The sequence below is a fragment of the Pteropus vampyrus genome, unplaced genomic scaffold (genome assembly GCF_000151845.1).
Source record: "Pteropus vampyrus isolate Shadow unplaced genomic scaffold, Pvam_2.0 Scaffold11, whole genome shotgun sequence".
Lineage (NCBI taxonomy): Eukaryota > Metazoa > Chordata > Mammalia > Chiroptera > Pteropodidae > Pteropus > Pteropus vampyrus.
The window spans coordinates 2493707-2511794 of NW_011888792.1; positions in this window are offsets into that span (position 1 = coordinate 2493707).

The window sequence follows — 18088 nt, forward strand, 5'->3', positions numbered from 1 at the left end:
GCACCTGAACAGAGCCTGCTGGAAATGAAACACAATAAGCAGAGGACAAGAAAGACATGAAAAAAACAGATCGTTATGACATCTCTTTCAGTATTTGTTCTAGCTGCACCTGATGACTGCATATTCTTTTTAAGTTATGTGAACTAACATATTTCTTTGTTTGCTTAAACTATTTGAGATTGGTTTCCATCATTTGCAATTGAAAAAATCGTGACTAATATACGTTGCCTCCTAATTACTGATAAAATGGAGGGCAATTGCTTTCCTTGATGCTTGCTTCACCAGTACATTTCTCTATATTGTATCATTTATTTTTGGCCCAGAGAATAAATGGCACACCCTTGTTCAAGGCTCACCCCTGCCCTTTTACCCCCATCTCACCCTCATTGGTGCCTTCCAGACCTAATGCCATATTTTATCCCTCTCTTTCCTCTCTCTTCAATTGTTCTCTTCCTACTGGTCCTTTACTCTTAACCTATAGTGTGCTAATTTTTACCCTCTACTCTAATATATTCCATCTTTATCTTTCCCTTTTTACCCAAACTACTCAAAGTGTTAGTTTATATCATTGTCTCTACTTCCTTTTCTGCTTGCTGCTTTCACATTCTACTACCTCTGGGTTACCAGTCATTTCATATTGTCAGATCCAATGACATCTTTAGACTGTGGCTAACTGGACCTCTCTTTCACATTTTACATCTGTTACTTTACTTCTCAAAGCTCTCTCTCTGGATTTCAAGATGAGAAACTATTCTTTCTCAGTCTCCCTAAAACTTTCCTAGCCACTCTTCTATCTCCCTTACAAGTTCCTCTTCTGTCCACTGCTTTTCTCATGCTACGTACTCTCCTTGGGTGACCTAATTACTCCATAGTTTTCATTTCTGCCATATGCTAATGCACTTCAGTCTATATATATCCAATCTAGTGTCCTACCCAGAACTTCAAATACCTTGATGTTCCAAGGACATCTCAAATTCAACTTATTAAAAGCAGAATTTATCTTACTCCCAAATTTGCTTCTTCACTTTATTGTCTACCTCAGTTTACAGCACCACAATTTCCAGATATGTAAGCCCAGAGTATGAGTACTGTTCTTGTCTGTTGACCTTTACCTCTCAATACTTATTGGTCTCCCAAAATATTTATTGAGCCTATTCACTTTCTGAGGCAGATACTGATGGCCACCTGCATGACAACCTTTTTTTTTTTTGCCCAATTCCTTGCTAACAGAATCCCAATTTTACTTAAGTAGCCACAATGTTCTGTAAAGATATGTGCTTGAGGGAAAGCTGGCATCATTCTCTGTCCCAGCTCCAAAGGATGAGTCTTGATTTGTCTGCTCTAAGCCAATCATGATAATTCTTGTCAAAGAATAACCCAGACATATTTAGTTATCTGCATAGAAATACTTGACTAATATATGAGGGAAAGAGTCATTAGATTATTGAACAAAGGCAAAACAACAGGAATTATGGGATGGAGAGAGAAAAAACATTCCCCCCACCCAGATGTTTGGAAAATAGTACATCTCGTTTTATATTTGGATAAACTGATCAGCCTATAGCTGCATTTGTTCATACTGCCACCACATTTTGCAAAATCCTTTTAACCTCTCTATCTTCCACTAGCTCAGCAAGTAGCACATTCTCTGGAAAACCTCCATTGTCAACCCCCACCACCTGCTACATACCAGGTATATTAGAAACCCTTCCTTCATTTAGGGGGACAAAATATGTGCTACATGCTAAATGCAGACCTAGTTGGGTATGATGGGATAGAAAAGGCCACATTGACTCTGATTAGTTGTCACTAAGAAAGCTTAGTGTTCTGCAATTCTAAAGATTTAATTATCTCATATACATCATTTCTAATATGTGTGGTTCCTAAAGTTGACCTCCTAAGTAACTAGAAAGAGATTACGTTAGGAAACACAACTAGATCTGTCATTTATTTACCATTTAATTCACTACCATTTAATTCACTACCTATGAAGTGCTTCGTAATAGCCTTGTTAATAGATAATTTCCTAGGGCAAGTAATAATTTATTGGGCAAGGTATAAAGGTTCCCATTTTATTTATCTACTACTGTATATTTAGCATAGAGAAAAACAATTCACAAAGATTTCAAATTTTTCCTCTAACTTTATATTTTGAAAAATTTCAAGTACAATGAAAACTCATCATACCCTTCACCTAGAATCACCAGTTATGAATATTTTTCTATATAAGCTTTTTCTCTTTTCCTCTCCTCTACTTTTCCCCAACATGAACACACACACTACACTATTTTTTTTTATATCTGAACAGTCTAAAAATAAATTGCAAACATCATCACTTCACCCCTTCATCCTTCAACAAGTATCTCCTAAGAGTAAGGACATTCTTCTACACAGCCACAATGTTGTTGTTATACTCAAGGAATTTAGCATCAATAAAATTATCTACTGTATAGTCCATATGCAAATTTCCCTAATAGTCCCCAATCTGATTTAGCTTTTTCTCACCTGGATCTTACCCAGAATCATGCATTGCATTTAGTTGTTATGCCTCTTTAGCCTTCTTTTATCTAAAACAGTTGGTCCACTTTTAAAAAAAACTCTCACGATATTAATATTTCTGAAGAATCCAAACCCATCATTTTGTAAAATGCCCCACAACATATATCCGATTGTTGCATATGATTGGATTCAGGTTAAGCATTTTTAGCAGGTATATTAAAAAAAAAGATGTTATCTTTTCAGTGCAGAACATGAGAAGGTTGTTGCATTATCGGTTATGTTCAGTTTGATCACTTTTCTCTCTCTCTTTATTTTTGTATACTTCTCAAGAGAATCATTTATTATGGGAACCTCACAGAAATAAGACCAGTATCTCCATTTATTGAGTGTTCAGTAAAGTAAAATGGAGAATAAGATCATTATTTTTTTAATACTTAAAAAATAAAATAGGTTTCAATTATCTGGATATTTTTATTAAAACATTTTTAGCATCTGCACTTTCATCTCAAATCTGTAATTCTCTTTGTTCACACGGATCTAGAAAGCTAATGGCATCTATTATCTTCAATTCACAAATCAGCACAAAATATAAATGGCTTAAAAGTGGCACAGTATAGTGGAAAAAAGAGGTTAATCCGAACCCAGAGCTGTCAGACTTTTCTCATGACCTTAAGCAAATCACATGCTGTTTCTGGACCTCAGTCTTCTCTTCTGAATAATGGAGAAACAGGACTTTAAGATCTTTAGAATTACATCATTTTAAAGTTTATTCATATCTGTAGTTCACTGCCATATACTCTGAATCATTTTGACTCCTAATTATAAATGTTTATGCCTTGTGCAAGGTCAAATTAACTTAATGTTTTTCTTCTTGGGGACATAACAGAATTTTAGAAATAAGAAGGAACTATGAAAATTATTCCATCAACCTCCCACCTGATTTGGGAATCCCCATCCTATTGGTAGCCATCTGATCTGTGCTTGAACACTTTAGATGTGATAGTAACTACCTGAAGCAAAGTGTTTGTGTGTGGACTCTGAAGTTCTGCCTCAGCCATTTTAGACATTTCTTGATGATGCATGAAGTCTCCATATTCAGGCTGCTAAAATAAAATATCACTGACAGGTGGCTTCTAACAGCAGAAGTTTATTTCTCACAGTTATGGAGGCTGGGAAGTCCAAGATCAAACATCAGCAAGGTCACAGCCTGAGGGGAGCTCTCTTCCTGAGTCATAACTAGTGTCTTCACTGTATTTTCATGTGGTAGAAGGGAAGGGATCTCTCTCAGGTCTCTTTTATAAAGGCACTGATCTCATTCACTACAAAATACATAACACCCTTTGACCTACTCACCATCTGAAGTCATTAGGATTTCAGCATATGAAATTTGGGGGACACAGATATTCAGCGTGTAGCACTCACCTTCTCTTGACTTCAGACATCTCTTCACTCTCTCTCAACACTGACCTGCGTGTCTATACCTGGAACTCAGCTCAGCTCCTATCTGCTTCTGATCTTCTTCCCTTTGACCATCCCTTCCATCCTTCTTATTGCTCTTGAACGACATTATGATGTAAAAATCCCCGGACACCTTCCTTCCTCCCTATCTACTCCACCAATTCCTTTCAACTATATTCACCTTTTGCCCAGCCTGGCCAATCACTTCAGCATTGCCCTTAAACTTCCTCAACATCCACAGCATTTCTTAATTATTCCAGGTGCACTTTTACATTTATTTATATGGCAAATGCTGCATAACACAGATACATAATACAGGACAGCTGTGCAGGGAAGCAAAAAATCAACTTGGGAAGAACAGTTGTAAGGTGAGTGTACACTTTTTAATTTAACTATATTGTAACCTAACCAAGCAAATGTCACTGACCAAATCATATACTGTTCATGTGAAATAATAATGGCAACTTTTCCAGGTGAAAATGAGACACCTGCCAATTTGTTAATGTGAGATTGAAAATATCACATATGTAATCTTAAATGTTTTAAAACAGAGGACTACAGGCATGTGAGGTAACAAATACTTCCCCTGATACATAGTGATGTACTATGGTTTAAATTGGAGATGGAATATAATGATTGTAAATCAAGATATGTGAATCTGAGAGTTTGGGTTTTTTTTATTGTATTTTTTTAGGAGTAAATAAGTGTATCATATTTTAAAACAACATGCTTTTAACACTAATATAAATCATGGGTGCCTTTCTTCATATTTTACTACCAAAGATTTTAAAATGAATGGTTATGTTTATAAATTGGAATAAAATGTTAGCACTAGAAGGATTCTTAGCGATCATTCATTCTATAAGTGAGGAAACTGAGGCCTAAACAGGCAAAATCACTTTTCCAAAGTTGTACAGCTCTGGTGACTGAACAAGATCTAGAGCATGATTTCCAGGTCAAGCAACTTTCTCAGTGATTTTCAAACTGTCTGGGAGCTTAGGGTTTCCTGGAGACATTTGGGCTGCCTTAGGGGAGAGAGTTCCTCACCTTCTTTAAGTAGAATCACACTACTTTTGAGTGTTTTATATATTGCAGTTCTACTTAAAATTTTAATTAGAGAAATGGATCTTAGTGTTAAAATGAATATAATTTAAAAAACTAGTAACCGTGTGTTATCCATCCAAATGGTGATTGAAAATTTTCCCTGTAGCAACGATTCAATGCAAGATGAGTGAAGATACTCATTATTTGCATTCATATGTTTTTATTTAAATTGATTCTTTAAGTAAATGCGTCCTAAATATGTCTACAGATAAAGATACAGATTCAAATAAAACTAAATAAAATCCTCTCTTTTGCTGTCTTTATAATCAGCAGGCTTCTCTTTCACTTTGCCAGCATGCTACCTAGCTATTTGAAAATGCAGAAAAATAAAATATGGTAGAGGCCATGAGATGAAATAAAAAAGCAAGCAAGTCCAGAATTCTGTAAACTCACACAGCACTCACCTGGTGGAAGCCTGATGTAATGTTGTGTATAAATGGCTAGGAGCCTATCAGATTTATACTATTTTGTAGCAGGAACATTTATTTTCACAGGTCTGTTCCTTCTCGAGAATTTTTTCCTTAAGGATGCAAATATTGATTGATATCAGATTAATAACGGCACACATTTACCTAACTTTTCTTGCGTATTACTGTTAATAGTAAGATTCTCCTTTCTAGCATTATGGTGACTGTGGCTATCCATGTCTTCTTGGGATCATGGAATGGTCTATATTTTAGTCCCTGTGGGCTTTCTGACTTTCTAGTTAACCGATATTTTCAAAGTTGATTCAGACTATATTGAGCCTGAAATTGTTCATTATTTCATCCTCCCTTAATCCTAAAAAGGATTTGATCACCAACATAAATTTGAATAGACTGTTAAAAAAATAAAATCCAAGCACGAACATATCTTGAAGTGTTTTTTTTGTTTTTTTCTCCATTGGGACAAACTCAATTTGCCCAGTGATAATTCACAAATACTCTAGATTCCAGTTGAGTTTCTTTCCTTTATTAGAATAATTACAAAAAAGGAAGCACATCTCAAAAATACCAAAAGCATGGATTTCCCTTAAAAATTTTTTAACTTTCACAGAAAATTAAGATTATCTGAGCTATAATTTTACTCTTTTGACACTTTAATAGGTATATAGATTTCCTCAGTCCAGCTATTTTCCTTCACTACCTATGGTGATGTGGTTGCAATATTTAAAACCAAAGGCATGCACTATACTCTGGCAATAATGTTTCTAAACTCATTCACCATGAAGAGAAAACTGATTAGAAAGAAGACAGGTCCCAACAGAAGATGGATACACTATTTCTAGAAACCATTACTACTGAAAAATCTAATTGCTTTCCTCTTGCTTTTGGATATTTCCACCAATGCAAGAAGGGCTAGGTTTGAGGAAACGTCTTCACCTTGCTCCTACTTATAATGTTTCTTTCTTGAGACTGCAGAGAGCTTTGGGTCTCCAAAGTAATTTTTTTCTGAGACAATAGAATAATGTACTTAGGAGAGAAAAGATTAAAGTGTTTGTGTCTATGAATGATTAGATCAATAACTTGTTCATTTAATTAATGTTATGAAGTACCTACTATGTGATAGGCACTGTGCTAGATAAAAACAACTAATATATAATCATTGCCCTGGATGGGCTTACATATTAATTCTAATATGACTTAAGTAATCATAGATGGTAAGAAAAATTACTATGGAAGTTCTAGGGGAAGGAATGCCTCTAAGTATCACCCTATTGCCCTTTTAAGGCCCTTTTAAATTTGTTTTAAGCCAGTTCTACCAAAACTTACATTAGACTAGCAACTTATTATGGGTATGGAAGATATATTATCAATTTTTAAGTTCTACAAAGTTCAATATTATATCTGAATATTATATCATGAGATCTAGGAATATTTGGTCTGATGGCTGAAAGCAAGAGCTTCAGAGCTGTCAAAGTGACTGTTCTCCAAGGCATGGTATTATGGCGAGAACATAGGTTTTGACTAAATCCAAGTTCCTCTAGTTATTAATTAAATTAGCAGGAGCAAGTCACTTTGTTTTCCTCAGTCGGGGTGTCTTTGTGTGTAAAACAGCAAAAAATAATATCTGCCTCATGAGATTGTTGTGAGATTCAAATGAGTTAATGTATATGAAAGCACTCAATAAATTTTGAAGTTCAATGAAATAGTATTTTTAGAGCAAAAACACAGTATGTCCATTCATCAGCATGGAAACAATATTGCTGTAGTCATGGTACCAAACTTTCAGATGAAGAATGCTCATCTAGTTTGCCAGCATCTCTAACTGAAAATGACTGCACGATTGTGAGTGTTTATGGCTAATACTACCATATGACTAGTTCACACTTTAAAGTAACGATTATTTGATTTCATGGAAAGAAAGATTCTAATCTTGAGGAGGTTACCAATTATTTAAAATTTATACAAAACTGGATTAATAAACCAAAGGGGAAAACAGAACAAGAATTATCTCCATAATCACATGACAAAGTAATAAAAACTTATGTCCTGAAAGGAAAGGAATTGTATTGGTTGGGATCGATGTTTTTGGTTGCAAATATCAGAAGACCCCCACAAACACTGGTTTAAGACAAAAAGATATTTATTGTTTATTTAACAAGAGTCTTGTAGTCAATCCCAGGGCTTGTTGGGTGGTTCAACAATGTTCGCATCTTTGACATTATCTTCATCTTCTATCCCGCTGTCGCCTTATAGTCATAAGATACATGTTTCAACTCCAAGCCTCAGGCCTTTACATCAGTATCTCAGACAGGAAGAATAGGAAGCACTCCAATAAAATCTTAAATTCTTAACCTTTTATCAGAAAACAAAATAATACACGGAAAACCCCTGGAGTTTCCCTCTTACATCTGATTGGTCAGAATTGGGTCATGTGACCATCACTAATTGCAGGGGAAGCTGAGAAAACAAATATTCAACAAAAGAGGTTGTGGCTGTAACATAAGGGCCTTAGACCAATCATGATTCATTTCCTGAGGCCAGGCATATTGTGGCCAAACAAAGTCAGGGTTTTAATAATTAAGATAAAAGGAGGTTGGAAAGACTTGGAAAACTCCCCAAGAGTGTCTCTCTGAGAAATTTTGAATGTATGAATACAAATAGTTAAATGAGCTAGTCCCTCTACAAAACAAATATCATCTTTTCCTTTTAAAAAGAGAGATTTGAAAAACCATAGCCTGAATTTTATGTTTCTGATAAAGAAAGCCCAGTAGAGCAGCAAATATATATATGTATATATGTATTTTATATAAAATATATATTTAAAAAATATATACATAGCAAAAAATATCAGACTAGAAGCCAATTGCCTCTATCCCCCCTGAAGCATGTCCACTCTGTGATGCAATGGTTGCTTTCTCTCGCGTGAAGTACCCTTCTTCTGAAATGGTTATTTTAATGTTTGAGCCAACAAGTTCTTATCTATCCAAATGTGAGTTCTGTGATTAATTATAAAGTATACAGCTCTTGTCAACCCATCAGCCTTTTCTCTTAAGCCATTTAAAAATATGTTTTCTAACCTAGGCTGGGCTTTGATAATACAAACAGAAACAGTTAAGAATCAATCTGCTAACTCAAAGAGAGAGCTGTTGCAATTTGTTCTCTTTTTATGTTATATTTCTTTGATAGCTGACTTTACATCATTCCCTGTTTCATTGAAGCTAGATCTAAGTTGTGACAAATTGATTTTTTATAAATGCCATCTCTTCAACCCTCACTGGATCTAGCCAGAGAAACACACCATCTCAAGATTCTACTGAATATCCTCTGAGAAGGAACATTAGTTTCAGAAGGAATATTAGTCAAGGAACAGCTTAGAAAGTTGATGACACTGTGTATTAGTTCAGACTTTGAGTCCCTACTAAATTTTAGAAAGTGATCAGTCTGAGTGTTTATTTCTTTTGGCACTTAAAATAAAAAGTCTTGCTTTTTCTTCCTTCACAATTTTAATAAATTACAATAGTATTTTTGTCACACCAACTATCAGATTAAATGAGCCCCTTGCCAAAAAAAAAAAAAATCCAAAAGAATAAATTTATACAACTTCTTACCCTCTCTCCGCCATTCAACTTACACCACCTCTCAGTCTGGTTTCAGATATTAGTAAGTAATGGACTAATACACAGGAAATGAATAGCCCCTCCCCTGCTCCATAAATAAGAAAAGTCATTTACAGGAGCTGAGTGAATGGAGTGAGAGGTATGTGGCAAGGGAATTGAACCTTAATGGCCCCTCTAGAGCTATAAACGTCTATCTCTCTACCAGTCTCTCTGTCTCCCTATTCCCCTCTCTCTCCCTCCCACCCCATCTTTCTCCCCTTCCTCATTCTCTGTTCATCTCTCATAGTCATCCTCCACCGCCCCCTCTCAGTTTACAAATCTCTCAGGCCTGGGGCATATTGTCTTAACAAGAACTGGTCTATTAAACATTGAATGAAAAATTCTCCCAAGTATCTAAGTCACTTCTTGTAGTAAACATCATCTAAAAAATATACATATATATTTTTTTACACACACACATGTATATACACACACATACATATACATATACATATACATATACATATACATATACATATACATATGTGTGTGTGTGTGTGTGTGTGTGTATTTTATCAGTATGTGTGAGATGTAGGAGAGGAGATGGCAGCTTTGACGCGGAGATCGAAGGCAAATTAAGCTGAAGCTAATCCATAGGTGTTCCTAATCTGCTATGGATAACAGAGATTACTATGTAATTTTCAACTTGTTCTGGTTCCAATTAAATAATTTATCTTCTGAAGAATTCTACTGAGACACAGGAGGGAGCAAATTCTTCTTCCCAGTCAGTTAACTGATCATCTATTATGTATACCTTCAGAGATTCCTTAGAAAAAGTTGGGATGGAAAAAAACAGAGTAATTAGAAGAGCTTAGATTGTAATTATAAGTCTTACGGATTTTCCTTCCAAAAGCTTGATTTATTAGTGTTTGAAGAACACACAGTAAATTCTCAATAAACATTTTGAATAAGTAAATAACTAAAATTAAAAAGTGGGAACCAATCTGTGACTTCTTCAGATAACTTTTATTTGGAATGGAATTTAGCTGCTATATGACTATGTAAGTGAGGAGAAAATAATTTTTATATTTATTTGTAATTAAAGTGAGAGTTTAAATTCACAATGTAGATTTATATAAGTTAAACTTTATGCCCAAAGTCAGCAGTCTTATTCTTTGGAAAGTAAGACTCTTAAATGGACAGAAATGGTTCTTACTCTATGAAGAATGATTGTGCAAAAATTTTGAACTAGATACTGAACTAGGCATCGTGGATAGAAAACGCTCAGTGTTGTTCCTTGCCCTTGAAGTGATCATAGTCTAGTGATAGTCCAATGGTTTGGGTCAGGGTCTCAGGAAAAACAAATGACACATTCAAAAGGGTAATTTAAAGAGAATTTAATGATGGAAGCATTTACAGATGAATACTGGGATTAAGAAAAACCACAAGATATGATGAAGCACTCAGAGACTAGCAAATAGCAAGAAGCTGTTACTGCTTACAGGTTTCTGGACCCTGATGAGAGAGATATCCATAGCGAGGGGCTGCTGGAAAGGAGCTGCATAGAGGAGCCATGTTCTTTAGAGATATGCAGAACCTATCAAACTGTTGCCTGACAGAGAGAACATCTAATCTCCTGAATTCCCCTGCCAACATCTAATTTCCTGACTTCCATTGGCCAAATTGGATTGGAAACCAGAGGTCCAGGGACTCTGGGATAGAAAGTAGATTTGGAGAGCCAGAGAGAATATAAAGAAAAGTTAGGTAGAACAAATAATTATAATAAAAGATGAACAGTGCTATATTTATATTAGTGTTGGATGTTGAGTGAGGGCTTGACAAGTTGAGATATCGGTGCTGGAAGGAATAGCATATATAGAGAGGGTCACAAAAGGGAGCACGTTGCTTGGGAAAAGGCAGGAAGGTCCATGTGAGTAGAGGGTTGAGCGTGAAGGGTATAAGGAAGAAGTTGTAAACCAGGATGGGAAAATGTGTTTGGTGGGCAGGTCACTGTGCAAAGGACTACTCATTAGGCTATAGGTTTGACTGCTGTAATGGAGATCTGAAATAACAGTGGCTTACATACAATAAAAGTTATTCTTCTCTTATAGTACACTGAGCTAGTGGGCATCTCTGCTCTGAGAAGTTATCAGAGGCTCAAACTCCTTTTATTGCTTTGCCTTCATTCACGTGGTTCAGAACAACTCACCACTATGTGCACATTCTAGTTTAGCAAAATGGCACATTTTTTCCCCCCAGAGAAACAACCTAGAGATTGAACAGGTCACTTCTACTCCCACCTTATTGGCCAGAATGTAGTCACAAAGCCACACTTTGTTGCAAGGAAAGCAGAGAAATGTAACCTTTAATATGAGCAACTCTTTGCCCTTATACAACTCAGTGCTTCTATTATTATGAGGAAGAAGGAGAAAATATTGGAGGAAAACTGGAATTCTTTGCCACAAACATCTTGTTGTCCTGCCACGGTGAGGTCCCAGAGGTCCTGAAGAGGATGGGCTCAACAGGAGGGAAGGAGTGGTGGAAGAGGAAAGAGAATTTGAGATTAGAGAGGGTGATTTCAGTGTTCAAGGTATAGGAGTAGGAGTCAGTCAGGAATTGCCTTGGGCAAGTCAAGTGGTGATAGATGATTTTCTCAGAGTAAAAGAGGTGCAGAGGCCCTAGGCTACAAGTCTCACATGTGGAAACTACTGGTACAGAAGGCAGTTGTCTTCTGATCCTACACTGTGAATACTATTGCTTTTCCCATCCCATGTATTTAGTGGCTAAAATAAAATGGGAGCTATTTATCAAGTTATATTCTGATCCCTGGATTGTCTTAGAAAAAAAATGTTTTTTACAAGTATAGGTTTGCAAAACTTAGTGCTGGATAAGGGATTTACACTTTCTTTCCAACACAGGCCACTCACTGCTGGTGGGCACTGAATGCTGGGAATGTTGATTGCTAACGTGATTTATGGCAGTCCCTTTGTATTCAGCTACATTTTGCGACCTTTCTTCCACAGTGTCCTCTGCCTTGATAAAATCGCTTTATGTCAAGTCCTTTTAATCCTTTTTTGGGATCAAGTATGAAACAATTTCCAATGCACTCAACTCTAACTTTCTTTAAAGCTTATTGTTTATTCCCTAAGGACTGAATAAAACATTTGAAAGTTGAAGAATTACAAGCTGCTGCTTTGTACACAGTGCCTTTAAGTTTTATTCAGATATTCAGTATGGCCTCACATGAACCTTTTTTTCTTATGTACACATAAACTTTAGGTCCCCAAAGTTAATTACTTGGGTCTGCAGTTAATCATTTATAGCCCCCAAATGTGTAACATTATCTAATCGGGCACATGAGAGGATAGTTGTATATATAAGGAAGAATGGTAATAAAGTAATTATGCACAAAAGTAGTATTGCAAAAAAAACAAAAAACAATTAAATAAGTGCGGGAGACCTGGAACTTTGGTCTCTGATGGTCCATTTGTATCTTTATCCATCCACTCATCATTTCATTCAAAAATCGTGCAAAGTGGCAATCTCTATAGAACTCCCTAGATTAAAAGATTATTGTTTCCAGTTCTTGAAGAGTTTATATGCTATAACTTGAGCAGACTCAGTCTTGAGGCATGGTCGAGAAGAAAGGAAGGAAGGGAGATTATACACCAACATAGTCTTAACTACTATGTAAAGCTTTACATTTATAAACTTATTAATGATTGGGACTGAGGGAGGCAATGACTAGTATTGCAGTTTAATAGAAGAACACAGATATATAAATAACTGTAACTCCATGTCATTGGTGCTATAATAAAAGTAGGAGCTCAGGTAAGGGACAGGCTGATTCTGCCTGGGAAAGGTGAAGAAAGCTTCCCAGAGGAGCCCAAATTTCAACTGAATCCAGATTGGTGATCAGGAGTTGCTCAGGTAGAAAGGTGGAAAAGCACTGTAGGTGACAAGAACAGTTTGCACAAAAGCGTGGAGATGTGAGGAGCAGGGCAAGTTCAGAAAATGTCAAGTGGTTAAGTGCTAAGAGTAAGGATTAGAGCAGTGGGTTAGGATTCTATATGCCAAGCTAAGGTATTTGAATTGTATTCTGTAGGCAACGGGTAGCTAATTGAAAGTTTATAAACATGGGAGTAACATGACCAGATTTATATTTGGGAAAGATGACTGGGGGAAATCAGGAAAGGGAGGAAAAGACTAAATTTACTCATTTTCAGGGAAGGGGGAAGGTAGACAGGGTAAAGGGTGAAAATATGTGATGACAGAAAGAAATGTAACTATGGGAGGTGAACACACAGTGTAAATATATAATATATATATTATATATTATAATATTATATAATATTATAATATTTAATATTATAATTATTATAATATATTATATAATATTATAAGGCATATAATATATATATGCCTTACTGGTAAAGTGTACATCTGAAACTTACTAGATTTTGTTAACCAATGTCACCATAAAAAATTAAAAATAATAATAATAAAAGGAAGTTATTTTTGTAATTATGTCTTAAATAAATCTCATGTGTCTTACAAATCAAAAGATAAAAATAATAAAATAAATTTACTCATTTTCATGCCAAAGTCAACAGAATATAGTTCTTTGTCTCCTTTGTAGTTTTAAGCCATTCATTTTATTTTCAGATGCTCAAAATTTGTGCTTGATGACCACATTTAAGGGAACTTAAACCTAAGAGATACTACACTGGCTTAATAGAACATGTGGAAACACTTCAACAAATAAGCAAATTGAGTGAAATTGTGAATGTGTCTGGCCAATCATGATCTAGCTGAGTGCATTGCACACGCACAGATAAAAGTGAAGCCAGAATCTGGAATGAGATCATTAGTGTACACCCTCCTGGTACTGTAGTCAGACCACAAAGATATTTAACGTACTGAACCCACCTTGAAATGTCCCTCAGCCCCAAGAGAAAAAAATACTAGAAAAAAATAAAGGAGAGGGGAGGATGCTGAGTGATGTATAATGCTGTCAGTGTCACAATCCATCCTGAACAGTAGAATAAAGTTAATAGGGAAAGTTCTTTAGTGCTCGTTCAACTGCCTGCTTCCCAACTCTGTGGCAGAAAAGCAAGGAAATAGATATATCATTATTGAGTGTATCAGTAATGAATTTTAGAATGTCTTATATACACAGAGTAGTTCCCTATATTTATTTGAGGTGTGAATCTTTTGGACTGTATGTTTGACCCCTCAGTGCAGCACCCCCAATGTAGACAGCCTTAAATCATTTGTTTTTTAAGACCGTTAATATTTTAATAATTAATTATTAAATTTATGACATTAATTTATGAGTCACAAATATTAAAGTCAAGAAGTTTCAAAAGTGTCAAGAAAATAAAAGTAATATTTTTCCTAGTGTTCAATAAATAAAAATTGCTTTGGAATAAACATTAAATCTATGTATAACATATATAAAGGAACAACTCTGGAAGTCAAATATGCTATCTGAGTTTTAAGCATTGTCTCTCAACTCAGAGGAGTTCATGGTTTAGAGTAGAATATTTTCATTTCAAATCTATGTACATTTCAACTGCTAAAAATATTTCCTAAACTCTTCCAGTATTACACTACTTGATTATAGAGTCAAGTACATACAATTCAACTAACATCTATCAAACATTTATTTAGAGATTAAACACCTTCTATGAGCAAGGTACCAGTTGGGCAAAGTATACTGCAGGAAATGCATACTGAGTAAAATCTAGTGTCTGCACCCAAGGAGTGTAGGAAGTAAAATAAAAAATAATAGTACAATGATGCAGAATATGCTGTGTGCCCTAAGGTTCAAAGGAGAGGTGACCATGGGTTAGAGAAATCAGGAAGGCTTCAAGGAAAAGCGACATTTGACCTGAGGCCATGATGGATAGATAGGATTTCAATAAGCAGAAGGTGAGAAGGAAATTCAGGTAAAAACAAGGACTTATTTGAGAAAAGAGTTTCCTGTTTTACTGGAGCATGGCATATATACAAAGGGAGTAAAGGGACTAAGGTGGGAAGGTGAGCTGCTGTCATGAGGTCTCTGGACTCAGATGTCAGCCTGAGGAGTCTGGACCAGATTCAGTCAGCAATGGGGCTCCATTCAAGTCAATGTGACGTGATGTGACATGACACTGCTTTGTTTATGCTCTGATGCCCATGCTTTTGTACTCGGTCATATTCTCCCGCTAAAAGGGTGAAGCTGGTTCTCCAGCCCTGGGGGAGAGACTGGTTCTGCACTGCAGATTTACTTGGAGGGCAGAGCACAGTAGGGGTCATTTGGGTATGCTTCTCCCCACTCTCTTAGGGACAATCTAACTGCTCAGTGTGGCCTCTGTGTCCTGGCATTTAGGTGTCATTTTAGCTCCTGAATATTTTTCTGAAGTCAAGGGAAAAAAGTCATCATCCACAAATATTTAAATGCCTCCTAAATGAACAACAACAGTTTTGTCCTTCTCTAGATTCATGGTAAAGGAGCAATCCCAGCCAGAAGCCAAAAAACCCCTTGAACTCATGTTAGAATAGGAAAGGGCTGAGGATGGTGCACTTAGTAAATAGGTCATGGAATACTACACTATTATATAATATCTTCCCAGATAATTTCTTTGAATTTCTAATCTAGGAAAAGCAGGAACAGTGTTAGGTATTTGGGGAGATACAAAAAACATGGTAGCCATTCCCCAAACACAGAAATGGAATAGAAACTTTAGCTTATAAATAATATACACCATATAACAGCATATGCAAGTAATATACAAAGTACCAAGATGTTTTCTGTTGTGTTTTGTTCAATACACACAAACCTTGTTTAGATGCCATCTTACTGGAGGGCTTTGTGCTCTGTTTGTCCATTCTGGCCACCAGAAGCTAGGCTACAGTAGTCAGTTGGGTCCCTGTAGTACAAATACAGATTTTTAACAGTACCTAAAATGATTCTTTCACTTGAGACTTTTTAAAGACACAGAAACCTTAATGAAGAATGACTGAAACCCTTGTACAATGAGAGCTTTAGAGTAGAAACTCTTATTTGATAAGACCAAAAGCAGTAATGGGTCAATTAATCCAAACTTTTGGTTAAAATCCCAAATCCTAAAAAATACAATGATGAAAAATAACATGCCTTGACAATATTTTTATGTAGAGTGAAAAGTCAAGGCCTTTTTTCCCCTTTAGTGTAGATCTGCATTTTGGAGACTTTTTTGCATAAATTATATCCATAATGTATCTATTTCAAGTTTCATCTTATTTAAAGTAAAGCAGACATTTCTGAGGCAGTCTGAATCTAGAATCTGATAGGATTTTTAAATTCCTCTTGCAATCTTTTAAACTTTTTGTCCTCGCACCTATTGTAACAGTAATTTTTTTAATTACTTGGGATTCTTGAGACTTTCCAAAGCATTTAACTTAATTTTCAGAAAACAGCTACTTTCCTTTTTTGCTCTCCTAGTCTATTGATTTTCATAATAATTAAAATATGCTTAGTTTAATTAATTAAAATACTACAATCTCAAGTCTAAAGAACCCAAAATTGCTCAAGAACAAATACGACTGACTTTTGGTTGGTAAACCACAGCAGAAGTGGGAGCAGAGCCCTTAGGTATCTTTGAGTGTGGTTGCCGCCCTCAAGTGCTCAGCATGTTGTGCATATCAGAAAATCCGGTTTGCAAATTGATTGAAGAACATCTGTGAATCTAGCAAGTTAGTCAAGTGAAAGTAGTTGAGAGCTTCTACTGTGTAAAGTTAGCTAAGCAGCTAATTTATGTGTATTTAACCACCTGGAATATGCTATGTGATTCTGAATTAATATCACTTAAGAACTGGTTAAACACACACAGACATATATATATATTCCTAAAAGCAAAAATATTTTTAGCAAGTATGGATAAAGGAAATGTTGGTTCTGGCCTTGTGATAAGCTTCCATTCATTTGCCTATTGATATTCTTGAGTGTTCTACCCTGAATGTCCATCTTTGCTGTAATGTCTCTATATCAGGACTTTTATGTTAATTGCAGAATTTAAAAATATCTCAACAAAATTTATATAGTGCTTATCTTATATAGGCTTTTGTAAGAATTAATGAAACAACACATGTAGAGTATTTACCACAGAGCATACAAAGTTTACCCTCTCTATGCCTTTCACTTTTGAATGTAATTGTCCAAAATTCACACGTTGAGTACAGAGTCTTCATCAAAAGCATATCAACCAACTTGAAAGAGCTCCCACTGACCAAATTTGGAACAATCCAACATCAGAACGAATAATGACAGGAATTGACTAAACACATAGAAATTTTAAAATACCTATGAATTCATATAGATAGGAAATAAATTTAAAGGAAAGAGGGTAAAGGGAAAGTTCTTTAATGAAAAAATGCCAACTAATAAATGTAGAAGGAATAATAGAAACAAGATATTATAATTTTACAATTATTCAATCAAAAATTATCAGTGGATGGTAAAACTACTGGGTGAAAGAACATTGGGGAATGGAATATCAAACAATTTCGCCCTATAGATTTCTATTTACTACAAAGAGAAAATATACCTTTAATAATGGAGAAATCTGGTGAATGCCATCTTCACCAAGAGACCACACTTAGCACTACCAATGAGGCACAAACTGACACTTTGAGGCCTCTAATTTTATGCACACAGTGTCATCTAGCAGTATTCCTGCCCCATTTCCCAAAATTCCAGTTTTACCTGAATTTAGTTATGAGAAAGTAATCAAATCAATCCAAATTGAGAAGCATTCTGTAAAACAAAACATCAGTAACAACAAAATATGTGTATCAATGTTGCAAAAGAGAGAGAAAGGCTGAGAACTCATTAGGTTAAAAGAAACTATTGGAGAAATTTGAATAAGGCCTGTATAATACATAATATTATTATATCGATGTTGAATTTCCAGTCTTATGGTTATGTAATAGAATGTCTTTATTCTTAGGTGTAAAGTGTCAGCAAAATAATAATAAAAATAA